The 16,220-nt window shown below is 42.3% G+C and overlaps 1 protein-coding gene across 1 annotated transcript in view; it reads left to right on the top strand.

Annotated features, from left to right (window-relative positions):
- Positions 1-6,583: 6,583 nt before the first annotated feature.
- Positions 6,584-16,220, top strand: part of LOC129859653 (E3 ubiquitin-protein ligase Midline-1-like) — a 56,221-nt gene continuing 46,584 nt past the window's right edge. The window contains exon 1 of the mRNA XM_055929696.1: positions 6,584-6,759. The gene's annotated coding sequence lies outside the window, so the exon portion shown is untranslated. The remainder of the gene's footprint in view (positions 6,760-16,220) is intronic.

The raw sequence follows: 16,220 nt of genomic DNA, 5'->3' as shown, positions 1-16,220 counted from the left end.
CTAGGGAGCCAGCCAGCTAACATTAGCTAGCTAGCTAACAGTACACTTTTGCTTGAAATGAAACCAGTTTCTGTCAAAATTAGAAATGTGTAATATCTGAAAATGTAGCTAGACAACGCTAGACTATTGTCACGCCCTGACCATAGAGAGCCCTTGGTTCTCTATCGTGTAGTAGGTCAGGGCATGACTAGGGGGTGATCTAGTATATCTATTTCTATGTTGGTGCTAATGTGGTTGCCAATTAGAGGCAGCTGTTTATCGTTCCCTCTGATCGGGGATCGTATTCAGGTAGCTATTTCCCCACCTGTGTTTTGTGGGATATTGATTGTTTGTTAGTGTGTTTGGGCAGTATGTCCTCACGGTCTTTGTAAGTTTTGGTATTTTGTTTTGTTAGTTTCACTTAAATAAATATGTGGAACTATACTCACGCTGCGCCTTGGTCCGCTCATTTCCAAGATCGTGACAACTCTCTTACCTGTATACATCATCATGCATGATGGACACGTCTCCCTCCCTGTCAGGAATGCCATACCACGGTTGCCCTTAGTTTGAAGATGTAATTCGGAGACAGGTGTTTTCTCCATCTCTTAAGCTATCATATTCTAATTCCACTTATTTCAAAACCTGATTCTCCAGAAAGTGGAGAGCAGCACTTATGCAGCTCCACTATATAATACATTAAAAAAAGCGGCGTTCGACATGATTACCAACACAGACTGACGAGATCAAAAAGACAGAAGCCTTCAATATGGCGAGATCAATCCGGACTCCTCTCTCGACATGTCCAGCCCACTCATCTCAGCCAATCATGGCTAGTAGGAAGGTTGCCAACTTTTTCTGTGGCTTAACCAACAAGGCTTGTAATTTAACATTTGTATTCGTATTTACAGTTGGCATACAAGTTTGTTATTAAGGAACAAGAAAGTTCACATATTCGAAAAGACATTTCTGCAAAAAAACGCATTTTGATAAATATTTTTTACGTTCAAATGGCTCTCCTGTGAAGTCGTGACTTGCGGCATACACCTAGTTTCCTGAACCGGGTCACAAATACACTACACGTTTTAAATGTCCTGAGTCGCAGGAAAGTTCACCTGCAACAGGATGATCAAATTATGATCCCACATCTGTACATGTGTGTCACTAATCTGATGGACAGTCCTCCACCAGTCTAACACTCCAATCAGAGGTGTAATAAAATAGTGTTGCAGAACATGTAGTAGTGGTCCAAGCACATGCAGGGTGTGTTACAGTACAGTTACTACCGGGCTTGATGTGTAGCAGTGGTGTCACGGATAGCTCTGTGGTTGTGTGTGGCACACATGGGCCGATAAAGACATCGAATTAGAAATTACACAAATCCTGTCCAGGGATGGAAAAGGAAGAACAGCTCATCTCTTTAATGCGCCATTGCCCTTAACCACACAATTGTTTCCCGGTGTGTCTGTTCAAAATTTGAGATCAGGTGTTACCCATTATTCCCAAAAAGTTGCAATTTGCAGTGTAATATAAAACAACATAACATACCATAGTTAAGTATTCTCGGTTCAATCTGTGTCCTTCGCCATAATCGTCCCATAGATTAATTAGTATGATGGAAATATACAGTCATAACCTAGTTTTTACTAATGCCTGTAGCTACATACGTACTATATATGTTATCCCCAGGGTGGACTATTATCATGTTGCTCATATGAAGGTCACACAGCAGGGTCATGTTAATTAGACACCAAACAGAAGAAAAATGGATGGAAACGGGGACAGTCTACCTGAATGTGTCCAAAAAGTAACGTTTGTTTTCATGAATAGGACCCAGTACTCTCTACATCCATCCACACGTCTGATGGTTTCTCTTCTCCAGATCATTGCGCTCACTAGCTAATTAACCCCAATATGCAGTGAAGTGGCACATGGGAGATGGAGGCCATCTGCAATCTATTCAGTTAAATTTTTTGGGGGGAGAAATCCAACTGTGTGGTGAGCTGTCCTGGAAGAGATACAGTATCACCATGACAGCATTTCAGAGTCCAAGAAGACATTAGTGTGTACACTCAATCTCTTGCATACAAATTCCCTTTGCTCAGAGCTTAAACTTTAAGAGTTTGTGAACTTGTGAAGGATATATTTACTTCATACTTAGCAAATAAAAATGACAGAGGCGGATTTGAGTAAAACAAAACAAAGCTAATCGTTTTGGGCTTGGGGGAGTACTGAGCTAGCTTAACTGTGGAGGAACAAAGAGCAAAAGGAATCACTCATTAATTGTGTTGGTTTTGTTCTTGGCCTTCTGTAACAGGCAGTGAATGTAATTAAAATTAGCATGCCCCCCAAAGAAGCAAATAGCGAGAAATCGCTTGTAGAACACAGTGAGCGAGCGGTGGCTCCAAACTGAATCCAAGGGAAACTATGCTCTGAGGACGCCTCAGGGTCCTGGAGGGTCCTCTGAATGTGTAGATAAAATGTTAATATATACATCTGTCTGGAAGAACACAGTAAAGTTCAGAGCGCAATCTGCAGCCATTGTGATGTACTTACCGTTGCCTTCTGAGAGTCACTGCCATGCTTATTGATTTAGTTCACTACCTTTACATGACACCACATTTGCCACATTTCCCTCCAGAGGTACTGTAGGCTTTTTATTTTGTATTTTTTTAGTTAACCTTTATTTAAATAGGCAAGTCAGTTAAGATCAAATTCTTATTTACAATGCCGGCCTACCCCGGCCAAACCCTAACCCGGCTTGATGGAGGCTATAAGGCTAACACATCGATCCCATCCAACCCCCCCAGCCTCCTGCCCTCCGAACCCCTCAGGGGCAGCTGAGAAAAATGAATCATTTTTCCAGGTCACTTCCCATGGTTGCTCCTTGCCCCGCAGCTGACTTGGCCTTCGCTAATTACAAAGTCGACCGGGGGTCAAGGGAATGGAAGGTTTCTGAGAGTCGCAGTGGCATGAGGCGGTAAGTGGTCGTGGCATGCTTCTTCCCCACCCTCGCCCACACTGAAGCCCGGAGGCATTGCCTGGCGGGCTAGGAGGCTCGGAGGAGAAGCAGTCCTACATATGACAGAAGCTCCAGAAGTACTGGAGAGCCTGCATGCTGCACTGACTAAATGGGCAGAGACTGACAGAGTTCAACGCTGGCTTCCGTCTAGGCACATGGCTTTATTGGGATGCACTGTACAGTATCTCACTGCACAGTTCATGGCCACTGACATGGGTGAATGGCTGTTGGTTAGCATTGTTCTATGGTCTTGAGATGTATGTTGTGTAAAGGCATTGGTGTCTCCTCAATTCTCTTTCAATATTCCGCTAAATTGCGAAGTATCTTTCCATTTAACCTGCAATACCGTAGTTAACGATCACACTAGCAGTTTCCTGGCTACTGCTTCATAACTCTACCAATCTAGCAATAATTTCAGTGACAGACACAATAGTCATGAAGAAATTTGACCTATTCTTTCCAAGCCAACAAAATAATACAGCAAATAATTCACCAATTTCTGGAATAAAATGTATGTATTCTAAGGGAAAATATTGTCTGAATTATTTCAAATCCCATTCTATTGGTGCCCAGTAAATCCAGATACACCCTCAGGAACAGTGTTTAGCTGGATGGATTTGTGTATTGTCCTATACAAGCCATCTCCATCTTTGATTCTGACCCATATTACATAAGATTGAGGAGGATGGAGGGGAGGAGGCTGAAGATGGTCCACAGTTATGAAGGCTTGTGTTGCTCCACATTCAGAAATCGCGTTATGTATACTGTGACACAAAGCATTAATGTCATGATCAGGCAGTCTTTGTTCAATGGCTTGTAGGTAACAGCATTGCCAGTGGACACTTTTGCCCATCCATTCCTCTGACACAGATTGGTGTTGGAGAGTTATGCTTCACCCCACCACTGACCTGTACCAAAGCAAGCTGTATTACAGTGAACCTGTCACACCCACTTGTATACAAACTACTGCAATTCACTGGAGGGATGCTATTCTCTCTTTAGAGTTTAGACCTGGCTCTGTTGCTTTTGCTCTGGCTCTTTACTGGGTGGCCCTGGGTTTTGTGTTTTTGGCGCCACTATGTATTACTGAAGTAGCTCTGAGGGACCATCATTCCTCTGCCCAGGAGATGACTGCTGCACGGTGTCCATGTTAGGACAGGCTCAGTCTCAGCAGGACGTGTTCTACTTCTGCTATAATATAGATAAGAACAGCATGTTGTTGATACTAGCTTTAAAAGGCTTTGCAGATAAGGATGGACGACCTAAATGTCCCTATGCCCCTGCCCACCACTCTGAGATTAGCTACCCTAGTATCTGTGTACTATATTGTCCTTTGCTTTTACTTAGTTTACTTCATTTAAGAACTTCATGAGCAGTTACTTCATTTAGGATTCCACTTTCACTGTTTAATGTCAGCAAATCCGTAGGTGTGAACCTCCATTCCCCCCAGTTTAACCATAACTGATCTATAGGTGGTGAACCTCCATTCCCCCCAGTTTAACCATAACTGATCTATAGGTGGTGAACCTCCATCCCCCCAGTTTAACCATAACTGATCTATAGGTGGTGAACCTCCATTCCCCCCAGTTTAACCATAACTGATCTATAGGTGGTGAACCTCCATTCCCCCCCAGTTTAACCATAACTGATCTATAGGTGGTGAACCTCCATTCCCCCCAGTTTAACCATAACTGATCTATAGGTGGTGAACCTCCATTCTCCCCAGTTTAACCATAACTGATCTATAGGTGGTGAATCTCCTTTCCCCCCAGTTTAACCATAACTGATCTTGGTTTTGTCTCTTTGAAGAGCTTTTGTCCAGCTATGTTCAATTATCTATTTTCTCTAACCAGAGCTCGCTTATGCTGCTTGTTTAGCATTAGAGCAATACAATCACTGTCCCGATGGTAAACTTAGTGAGTCGTCTTTGTCTAGCTGGCCACTAGAGTACTTCTCAACCGATCCAGCTATCAGATTCCATGTTGCTGTCACGTTTGTTATAATGAGTGGACCAAGATGCAACGTGGTATGGTTCCATCCTCTTTATTAGGTAGTGAAAACACAAAGAAAACAATAAAGCGCAAAACGAAATGTGAAGCTCATGTAGTGCTCGCAGGGACACAACATAGACAAGATCCCACAAAGCACAACGGGGAAATGGCTGCCTAAATATGATCCCCAATCAGAGACAAAGATAAACAGCTGCCTCTGATTGGGAACCATACCAGGCCAACATAGAATTCTAATCACCTAGATAACCCACCCTAGTCACACCTCGACCTAACCAACATAGAGAATAAAAAGCTCTCTATGGTCAGGACGTGACAGTTGCATCCCTACTGTCTAAAACCGATTATGAAAACAACAGTTTTAAGTTGGGTGGGCCAATTCTGTTAGCTTTGTTGGGATAAAATTAAACCAATTGCAATTTAACTGAACACATTGTTGGATTATCTCTCATGTGTCTGCACGTGTGGGTGGAGGGATACTAGCAAAATCAGTTACACGTCCTGCCTAGCCTTTAGGGAAATTGGGCTGTCTAGTTGCAGCTTGCCTATGCTCCTGATCTTGTAAGAGGTTTACACTGCTGGCACCGCTATGGGTAATTCAAATCCCCAGCCTGTGTCATCAGGGGGTACAAAATATTGTTGCTTTTCCCAGATGTCTAAAGCGGTCGTTTTGGATCTCGCTCCATAACTACAGGACATTCATTTGAAGCTCTGGTGAATAATACTGAACCCCCATTGTCAACCAAACTGCATGCATGCTGGGGCGGAGCGCGCCTCATACTTGTAATTCAAAAATCCTGCAATCTGCTGCAAAAATATTTTGGCCTAGATATACCCAGAGCCAATATCATGTTTTCCAAGTCAATGGGCGACGCTACAGAGAGCGTGATTATCACCAGGAACAACAAGGGAGACTGCTGTGTGTTTGAATGGAAAGAAAACCCCAGCTGATCCCTCTGCCTTCAAGGACTGTCTGGAATACCTCATGATACACACACTTCAAGTTGAGGGAGTTTACACTTCATATTCAGGTATAGTCAAGTTTACACTTTACAAAAACATATATTTTAAGAAGGTTTACCTGTTCATTATAAGATTTCACAGTTAAGAGTCGTTTTAGAAGTAGGTTTATAAGAAGCACATGATAAATGTTCAGAGTCAACAAGGGATTTAAAAGGGATCAAGCCCATGTAGGAAAGAGCTGGATCCACTGTCTCCACCATGTCTATGAGAAAGAGTGATAGAGATAGTGGGACAAACCTTTGGTGCCAAGTCTGCTGTCAACACAATCAGTAGCATCACCCCCCTGAGGTTTCCCGCTCTTTTGTGTCCCAGTCTGAAGTCAACGAATGGGACAGTGGGAAGAGGGAAGGTGGGGGGGAGTGGTGGAGGAGTAGGCAGCTCAACGCTCAATGTTCCGCTTAATGGGAAGAGAGGTCCAATCCACATGATAAAGCACTCAAAGCACTGGTCTCTCCAGCCTGCTTCACGCTCTCCTGAGCAACTCGACAAGTACGAATCAGGGGAAAGGGGGAAGGGGGGAGGAGAAGGAGAGGAGGGGGAGAACAACAGAGAGAAAGAGTCACTGTGGAGGCTTGATTACTCATGTTGTGTTTTGAGTGCCCGTTGGATACGTGGCTCCATCTTTCTCTCTCTGTCTCTCTCTTGTGCCGTGCTTCACTGTTTTCCCAGGTTGGTCATCCTATGTTTGTCTGTTCTCGGTTGGAGGATCACGAAAGAGTCTTGAATGTAAGTACTTCTTCATTTGTTCAGGGCCATCCTTGTGAGCTATTGGAGTTTGTTTAGCTAGTGGAAGATGCTGATGCACTAAGCTTGGTCACACGTGGGGAGGTGTGTTTCAGGGGGCTCCATGTGCTTGGGCATGGGTGGCGTCTGCACGTGTACGATGTTGTTATTCCGTCTGTGGCTTCCACTCTTCGGGTCTGACTTGGACTGGGATAGACTTCTGGAGCATGGCATTGAGATTTACTTCAAATTGATTCAGAAAGTCAAAGTAATTAAAAGTACAAATACTTTGAGGTAACTATATGCAAACGTATGTCCAGAAAACAACTTTGAAATTGACTGATTGGACTGTGTATATTGGTGACCACAAATACCATAGATTCAATAATACATAAACCTACTACATTGCTGATTCATTTTGCAGTACAGTCATTGAGAACATTATAACACGTTCATTTCAATGGAACATTGGATGTCCTACTACGGTGGCTGAAACAGGAGGCATTTGCTTTGCATGTTGAAACAAAGATCCAAGTGATGTTAGATTTCAAGCAGAGGACATTTTTCAGATGAATTCTTATTGGGACCATAATTCCAGTCTTGACTGACTCACGTCCAATATAATGTCCCAATATAATGTTCCATGTCCTTTGTTTCATTGGAATAAGGCTTTAGCCTATTTGTATTCTCACAGGCAGCAGCCAGAAGGACTCTGAAAAGGGCAAATACCCTTGGAGCAATCATATATTGTGCCTTTTTCAAGGGATTTGTCTTTGGAGGTTTGCCAGAATCAGGGTTTGCATAAATATCACTTGAATGACATGCTCACTGCTGAATTGTATAACAATATAATACAAGAATGTACAGGGGTACATTAGAGGGCAATACCTTCAACTGCGCTCAAGGACAAATGGTTTTAATTTTGCACTCATCTGCAGGACCATGTTGTCAGGCTTTTGAACACCTGCATCTGAACACCTGCAACACCTGCAACTGGGCTGGGATAAATTTAGTCTTACATTTTTGGTTGTTGGTAGTTAACATTTACATTACATTTAAGTCATTTAGGAGACGCTCTTATCCAGAGCAACTTACAGGAGCAATTAGGGTTAAGTTCCTTGCTCAAGGGCACATCAACAGATTGTTCACCTATTCAGCTTGGGGACTCGAACCAGCAATTCTTTTGGTTACTGGCCTAATGCGCTTAACCCATAAGCTACCCAGCAGGAGGAACACTGAGACACGCAATTCTGACCTAACTTACGGTCTTTTTTGGTCAATTATAGATGAAAGATTTACCCATTTTGAATGTTATATTGTTTTTCTGCATCTCTGAGCAATGACCTATCAATTCCCGGGGTCATTTCATGTTTTCATGTATATCGAAGCTATTGCCGTTCAAGCAGGAAAAAATTCTGCCGATAAGATGTAGCACTGCGATAAAGCCGCTCTCACTACACTCGAAGTTAATAGGAATATTACTTTTAGATAGTGAAAACATCTATCATACATGTCAGATTTCAATATTTGCCGATGTAATAACTTGGGAGGTTGCCTTCTCTCGAATGAGCCATTGGTCATATTTTAGCGATTTTCCTACCTTGAGAATTGTGTAATTGAACAGGAGGTCCACCTAATATCTCCTATTTGTCTGCCTCTTCAGTCCAGGGTGCCTTGCATGGTTCTGTTGTGAATGTCAGACTCCACTCTGCAAGGCACATCGATCTGCAGATTGAACATGGTGAGATTGTAGACTCCTAAATTGACTCCAGTTTGTTTAGGCGATTTTAAAGCTAACTAGCTACTCACATGTTGGTATTGACTTTGGTATTATTGTGTGTAGCTATGTTTGCAGGCCAGCCCATAGAGAGAGTATTGCATTGTGGGTTTTGTAGTCAACTTGAGCTGCAACAAATTTCCACGATTTTCACATTACTACCAACTGTATTATAACGAAGAAATGTGTTAGTGTTATTTAAGACTATAAATTATAGGAATGAGTGGTTTTGGGTGGATTTTTCCTTTAGGGCCGAAGCACTTTGAAACCCACAGGATACTGTATTCATCCAGGCCTAATTGTATATTCCACATAGAACTACAAATGAATCATAAATGTCACCGTGACCCTTTTCCACTTGGTTGTCATTATATGTAGCATGCTTTTATAGGGGTATTTTGATTCGGTGCAACTCAAGGACATTTGAAGTGAGTTTCAGTCAGGACGACTGATGAATAATCCACATAGTGTACATACATTTAATCAATTAGGCCCGAGAGGGTGTGGTGTATGGCCAATTAACCACGGCTAAGAGCTGTTCTTATGTGTGATGCAACGTGGGGTGCCTGGATACAACCCTTAGCCGTCATATATTGGCCATATACCACAACCCCCCGAGGTGCCTTATTGCCATTATAAACTGGTTATCAATGTAATTAGAGCAGTAAAAATAATTTTTTTGGCATACCTGTGGTATATGGTCTGATATACCACGGCTGTCAGCCAATCAGCATTCAGGGCTCGAACCACCCAGTTTATAAACATCAATAATACACATGCTTGGTACAGTACGTATACAGAGTGCACATCAAATAAAGAGAGTCCGAATTGGTGGCTGCAACCTAAGTTTTAATATTCATTGTTGGTTGTTTTTCTGTGTGGCTGCTCTCTACTTTTCACACGGTTTTGCCCTGGGTCCATTGTTATAGAGCGGCAGATTGTGTCCTAACATAAATATTGGATGACAAGATAAGTGTATTGGTGCAGGGGCCTGGTTCCTCCATCCACCCCCTCATCTAAACATATAACACCGTCAGCTAGTCCCAAGGGAGTGATAAGATACATTCTGAAATATTTCTTAACACTTTGAGGTCAGGAAGGTAATATGCTCTTGGGAAACCGATGAAAGGCAGGATAGCTGTCCGGAACTCTTTATTTACTTGTGAAAAGATGTACTTTCTTATTCAGACTTCTCAGTTGACCTCGAGCTAATATTTATCCTCTGAGAGAAACTGTGAAATGGGACTGCTTGAGCTCAGACATATACTGTAGATGTAGGATCTTCATTTGATCACTGTTTTGTTGCTGAGAATTTTCCTGCATAGCAGAACATTCTAACTTGTTCAAGGTTCAAGATTCAAGGTTTAAAAAGACTTCTAAAGTTCCCAATTTACACTTCAAAATTTCTAATTTGATTTGCCCTAATGACAAATGTATCAACCCCTACAAAAACATCCATTAATTATAATCTACATGATCATTCACATGTCCTGTTGCTGTAGGAGTAATTTCCTACTGTAGCAAACTGACTCAAATTAAAAATCTACATTTGTATTTATAGATTTGAATAGCTTCAGTTTGCCCCTCGCTTCCGAAAATCCCTGATTCTAGTTGACACGCAGAGTTGAGGCAGTGGTGACAAAGTCAGGGAGTGACGGTTTTGGACCTGAGGCATGGAACAGAGCTGTGGTTGGTCACACTGCTCAGAAAAACAGAGAAAGTGATGCTGTTATACAAAGGCTTTGTCTTTGTGTACTTGTCAAATAAACTCCATCAGAAAGTCAAGGCCACTCCCCAACAGGAAAAACAAAATGGATAATGTATTCATATTACTGTGGTGGGATCAGTTTCAGTTCAAATGTATTTATTTACTTTATTTATCTTTATTTAACCTTTATTTAACTAGGCAAGTCAGTTAAGAATAAGTTCTTATTTACAATGACGGCCTACCAAAAGGCAAAGGCCTCCTGTGGGGACGGGGCCTGGGATTAAAATAAATAAATAAATAAATACAATATAAATACAGGACCAAACACACATGACAACAAGAGAGACAACACAACACTACATAAAGAGAGACCTAAGACAACAACATAGCAAGGCAGCAAACACATGACAACACAGCAAGGTAGCAACACAACATAACAACAACACGGTAGCAAAACAACATGGTAGCAGCACAAAACATGGTACAAACATTATTGGGCACAGACAACAGCACAAAGGGCAAGAAGGTAGAGTCAACAATACATGACACAAAGCAGCCACAACTGTGAGTAAGAGTGTCCATGATTGAGTCTTTGAATGAAGAGAGATAAAACTGTCCAGTTTGAGTGTTTGTTGCAGCTCGTTCCAGTTGCTAGCTGCAGCGAACTGAAAAGACGAGTGACCCAGGGATGTGCATGCTTTGGGGACCTTTAACAGAATGTGACTGGCAGAACGGGTGTTGTATGTGGGGGATGACGGCTGCAGTAGATAGGGGGGAGTGAGGTCTAAGAGGGATCAGAAATAAGCATCAACCAGTGGGTCTTGCGACGGCTATACAGAGATGACCAGTTTACAGAGGAGTATAGTGCAGTGATGTGTCCTATAAGGATGACAACATGGTCTCATTAAAATGTCAAAATGGTGACATTTAACCTCTGTACCCAAGCTGACCTATTAGTTGTATGAATGATACAGATATTCCTTTACATAGACTGCTATATGTTGTTAGTCAAAGCCTACAAGGGAAGATACCGCAATGGTTCGCAGTGGTCAACAAGGCAAAGGCGAGTTCACATCAGCACAGTCCGTCTTTCGTCTAATTACTGTGGTCCGATTTGAATAAACCAACTCCCTTGTTGCCATGGTAGAAACACCACCATTTCCAAGCAGGGCCTTGTGTCTCAGATCTATTCACGGCCAGCCAGTCTCCCAAATGACTGCTGAAAATCTATCCTTTCCCCCTGCTGTGACTTCTAGTGTCTGGCAGCCATTCTCTGGCTCCTCCACAACACACAGTTTCCCACTTGAGTCAAGAATGCTGGAGTTTTCAATAGAACTAAAAGTGGTTTGTTGGTGAGGGTCTTTCTCTTCTACACTGTGGGGTTACTGGACTGTGTGAAGGGTGGTTTGTGTTCCGCGTGACCAGACATGACATTGGAACGTACCTCTTGGCAAAGACAGGCTTGAGAAAACCAAAGCGAATCCAATTTATTGTGGTGGAGGTTGGATATTTAGTTCTATTCTTCCACCCGCACTTACTCCTTAAAGTGTGTTGGCTTGGGAAAGATTCAGTGGCCACCCTTTTCCAGCTCTATGCTGGAGGACAGTAGCAGAGGACATGCAGTCGTAGTGTGTTCACCCCTGGGATGGTGTTGTGCAAACTTGTCTTTAGTTTCAATGTCATGGCTATTAAACCAGCTATGACCCTGCCACAAATAAAATGGTCAATGACTTTACCCTGAAGCCAGTTTCACATCACTATCTAATGAAAGTGGTAGTGCGGTGTCAGTCTTTGAGCATACAGGGACATGATAGGAAGCTGCTGTGGAGGTTTGTTGACTATTACACGGTTGACACCGTCAATATACAGCAGAAACAACCCGAGAGAGATCTTAGAGCAGAAACTGATAACTGCAAATATATTTTGGCTTGAATATCTTGACTTAGACCCAGGGCAAGTCATTGACCTCAGACAGTACCAGTATTAGCCTAGTCTGAGTATCTGAGTTGACTTACAAGGGCCTAACGCCATCATGTAGGTTTATTGTCTCTCAAGTGCACACTTGATTTGAACTGGTTGAGTTTAGGCTTTGTGCCAACATGATTTTTGTTGCATTGACAAAAGGCGCTGATGGAGTCTGTGTACACAGCTGTCGGCGTTAACTGGATATTCGATTGGATGATGTTTTCAGTCAATGGCACTGCATTTACACAACAGAGCAGTAGATTTTCTTTTCAAGCTAGGCTAGATGATAGCCCAGGATAAAAGAGAAGAGAAGCGACTACAGAAAGAACAGTATTGATTGTCTCCTCGCCTTTAGAAAACACATGTTGACTTAAAAGGAAAGAAGACAATCAATGTATTTCCCTATGTCATGTTGTCACTGTGGTGAAACTAGAGCAAGGTTACACATTTATTCTTATCAGATCTCGAGCACTGAAACATCGTCTTAAATGACATTCTACATGCTTTTTGCTGCTGACAATCTGCTGTGTGCTTTGTAATTATCCATTGTGTTTGTGGACCCATTTGACCCAGTCTATGGAGGGAGACCATAACAATACATTGAGATGCAGGGTGTCTACACACACAGCTAAGCCATGTTAAATCTCATTAATGCAGAGAGGCCACTATTGGCCCTGGGGAAATGTCATTTTGTTATCAATTTCCCCTAATCTCCACTAAAATGGGCTCAAGGGGACAGTATTATTAAATGCAAGGGCTTTGGTGAACAGTCCTGGCACATTGGTTATATAATTTCCCCGAAAGGCCTAACATCAAAGTTAAATGTCATATAAATGGTCAATTAACCTAACGGAATCCATTTAGAATTCACATGAGACGGGTTATGTTAACAGGGTATATTTATGAAATTCAGGTAACACTATACATTAGGCTGCTCTTATACCCGTGTAGTAACACCGCAATTACACTGGTAACAACATTTCTAACATGATGTTAACGCACACAGTGTTTCAGCATTAGTACACAGGTAGAAGATCAACTTGATGTAAAGTATTTACAAAATACAACGCTTATTGTTAAACGTCACAAGAGCAACTTAATGTAATGTGTTAATGAACATCTAGTCCAGGGAGGGTGACACTGTGCTGACTTGATCACGCGTTCACGCTTCTCGTTCCACACTATCGACTATGGACACGCTCTGTTATCTCCACAGTTCGATGCAGCAACCCCTCAATGTTGTTTTCCATCCACACAATCCATTTTGGACTCATTTGATATCCATCCCGTGCACGAGCACACACTGAGAGGAAGTGTCAAGGTTGCACTGCATCGCCACCAATCAGGAAGCATCTTTCTTCGTTAGCGGATAACAAGTTGTGAGACAACAAAGCCACGGTGTGCCAAGGGAATTAATGGGAAATCAGCATGTGGCCTATGATACATTCTGTAATGTGTTTTAAAGAACAAAACATCACATTCTGTCTAGATAGAGGCCTACAATGCAACGTTTGCTGGACAAAGGCTATGCTGTATGTGGTTTATTGATTTAGGTTTTCGATGTAAAAAGAATAGAGATAAGGTGCTTCTTTTGCCTTCAGTCTGAGTCAGAATCTGTTAAAGGCCCAGTGTAGTCGAAAACATGATTTTTCTGCCTTTTATATATATTTCCACACTATGAGGTTGGAATAATACTGTGAAATTATGAAAATTATGATAATGCCCTTTTAGTGTAAGAGCTGTTTGAAAAGACCCCCTGAAATTTCAGCCTGTTTTGGTGGTATGGAGTTTTGGCCTGCCTGGTGACATAAATTAGTTTACACACTCTGAGAAAGTTTACACACTGTGTCCCCGTAGGAGAACCCTTTTAAGTTCCAGGTAGATCTCTCTTGGGTTCCATGTAGAACCCTTTTGGAAAGGGTCGTACATGGAACTCAAAAGGGTTATACCTGGAACCAAAAAGGGTTATTCAAAGGGTTATCCTATGGGGACAGCCGAAAAACTCTTATAGGTTCTAGATAGCACATTCTTTTCTAAGAGTATAGATCAATTAAAAGGGAGTTCGAAACCTCTCTGCCAATAACAGCTAGTTTTCAGTTTTCCCCTCCCCACTTAGACCATCCCAGACAGTCCTACCTAAATTATTGCTTGAGAAATTGCTCTTTGCTAAGAAGCTATTTTTGTTTCTTTTTGACCATTTTAATGAGAAATATCACAGTAAAGTACTTAATTGTTACTCAGAAATGATTTGATATTGAGATAAATACGGCTGCATTAGACCTTTCAGACTTTTAACTGTTCAGGGTTGAAACTACTTCAGGTGAAAGAAACCCATTGTCTGACTTCCCATTGAGACCCTTAGAACTTTTTTTTTAGTTTGGACCCTATTCGGAACTTTTGGAAGGTGAATGGAGAATTTAAGGAAGATTTGTCCTTCGAGATTTTGATAGGATCCCACGACTACAGCCTGGCTCGAGGGCGTATCAATGGATCACGCGACCTAATGGCCGCTCATCACCATTTCTAATTCCTCTGCCATAGCCAGCCCGTGTCCGCTCATGTAAAATGCATGGCTCTGATGAATGTTCCTACGCATTTCTCTCCCATCTCTCTGTCTTTGATGCCTAAAGATGATGCATAACTTTCGTATTAGCGAAGAGCGAAGTGAGATATTCCAGTTCTGAGCTAGCCGAGGGTATAGACCTCTTGCTCTCTGTTTTGAAGGAGAGATAAATCACGTCTATCCCTAACGGGCCGTCACATTACACACTGCATTACTTCTAGCTCCACTGTTAGGGGAACGGCGAGGTTAGAGTGACTGACTTATTCATGACTTATTCATAAACCTGCATTTTTATACACCTGGATATTTTTAGTGTGACGTTGCTAGCAAGGGCATATGATACAGGTGGTAGCCCGCCTGGGAACTTAGTCTTCTCCCATCCATATTCGTCCTCTTTGACTTATTCTTTCAAGTCGTTTCCATCAAGTCGTTTGTTCTAAATTATTACAAGACGTGTTTTAACTGTCTCATACACCGTGTTATATATCGTATACGTTCAGATTGGCTGAACAAACCCCCAGTGCTCACTCCCCCACGCTGGATATGAGTGATGCGCTCATTAGATATAATTTCTCTCTTTAACCATTTAATCTCTGATAACTTCAAGCGTCACAGCATACACGGGCACTCGACAAATAGTGCCTGCATACGATACGCGTTAAAAAAAGGATTCGCTGGCTATCGGGATGGATTTGGCACGTGACAGTTCCGCTGTAATCCATGTGAGTTGGTCATAGTAAATGCATGAAACATATACAGTATTTATGTCACTAGATTGAGGATGTAGAGGATTATAGCACATCGCACCATCACAGGGTCCAAAACCTTATTTCACCCAATATGTTAGTTTCTTGCCGGAGCCTAGCTGGTGTCAGTGATGGGTGGGTTGAGGACGAGAGCGGATAGGACGTGTTTGACAGTTTAAGGCCGCTTTGTAATACTGTTCCCACTGTGATAAAATGGTGATGCTGTGTGACATGCCAGTGTTGTGTGTGTGTGTGTGTGTGTGTGTGTGTGTGTGTGTGTGTGTGTGTGTGTGTGTGTGTGTGTGTGTGTGTGTGTGTGTGTGTGTGTGTGTGTGTGTGTGTGTTTGTGTGTGTGCATGCATGCTTGTACCCATATGTGTCTGTGGACATGCACGTGTGTGTGTGTGTGAACTGGATTTCCCCTGTGTGACAGAGAACGAGTTCAGTGCCGGGCGAGGGGCGTTTGTGTGTGTGTGTTTGCCAACACTTCCAGCATCGCCGCAAACTGTTTTCACTGTGCAATGCACTGTTCAATGCTGGATTTGATTCAGCATCAGGATGTCTCCTGAACCATAAAGAAGAAAACACACAATTCATGATGCTAAAGATATTGATGTTATATTTCCATTCATCCCTTGTAGGCTATCTCACTGGTTCGTATCCCCTGGCAGAAAGGAGAATGCAGTATTCACTGGATATAGTCAT

This window comes from Salvelinus fontinalis, chromosome 7, assembly GCF_029448725.1.
Source record: "Salvelinus fontinalis isolate EN_2023a chromosome 7, ASM2944872v1, whole genome shotgun sequence".
NCBI lineage: Eukaryota > Metazoa > Chordata > Actinopteri > Salmoniformes > Salmonidae > Salvelinus > Salvelinus fontinalis.
This window is presented reverse-complemented; position numbering and strand designations above follow the sequence as displayed.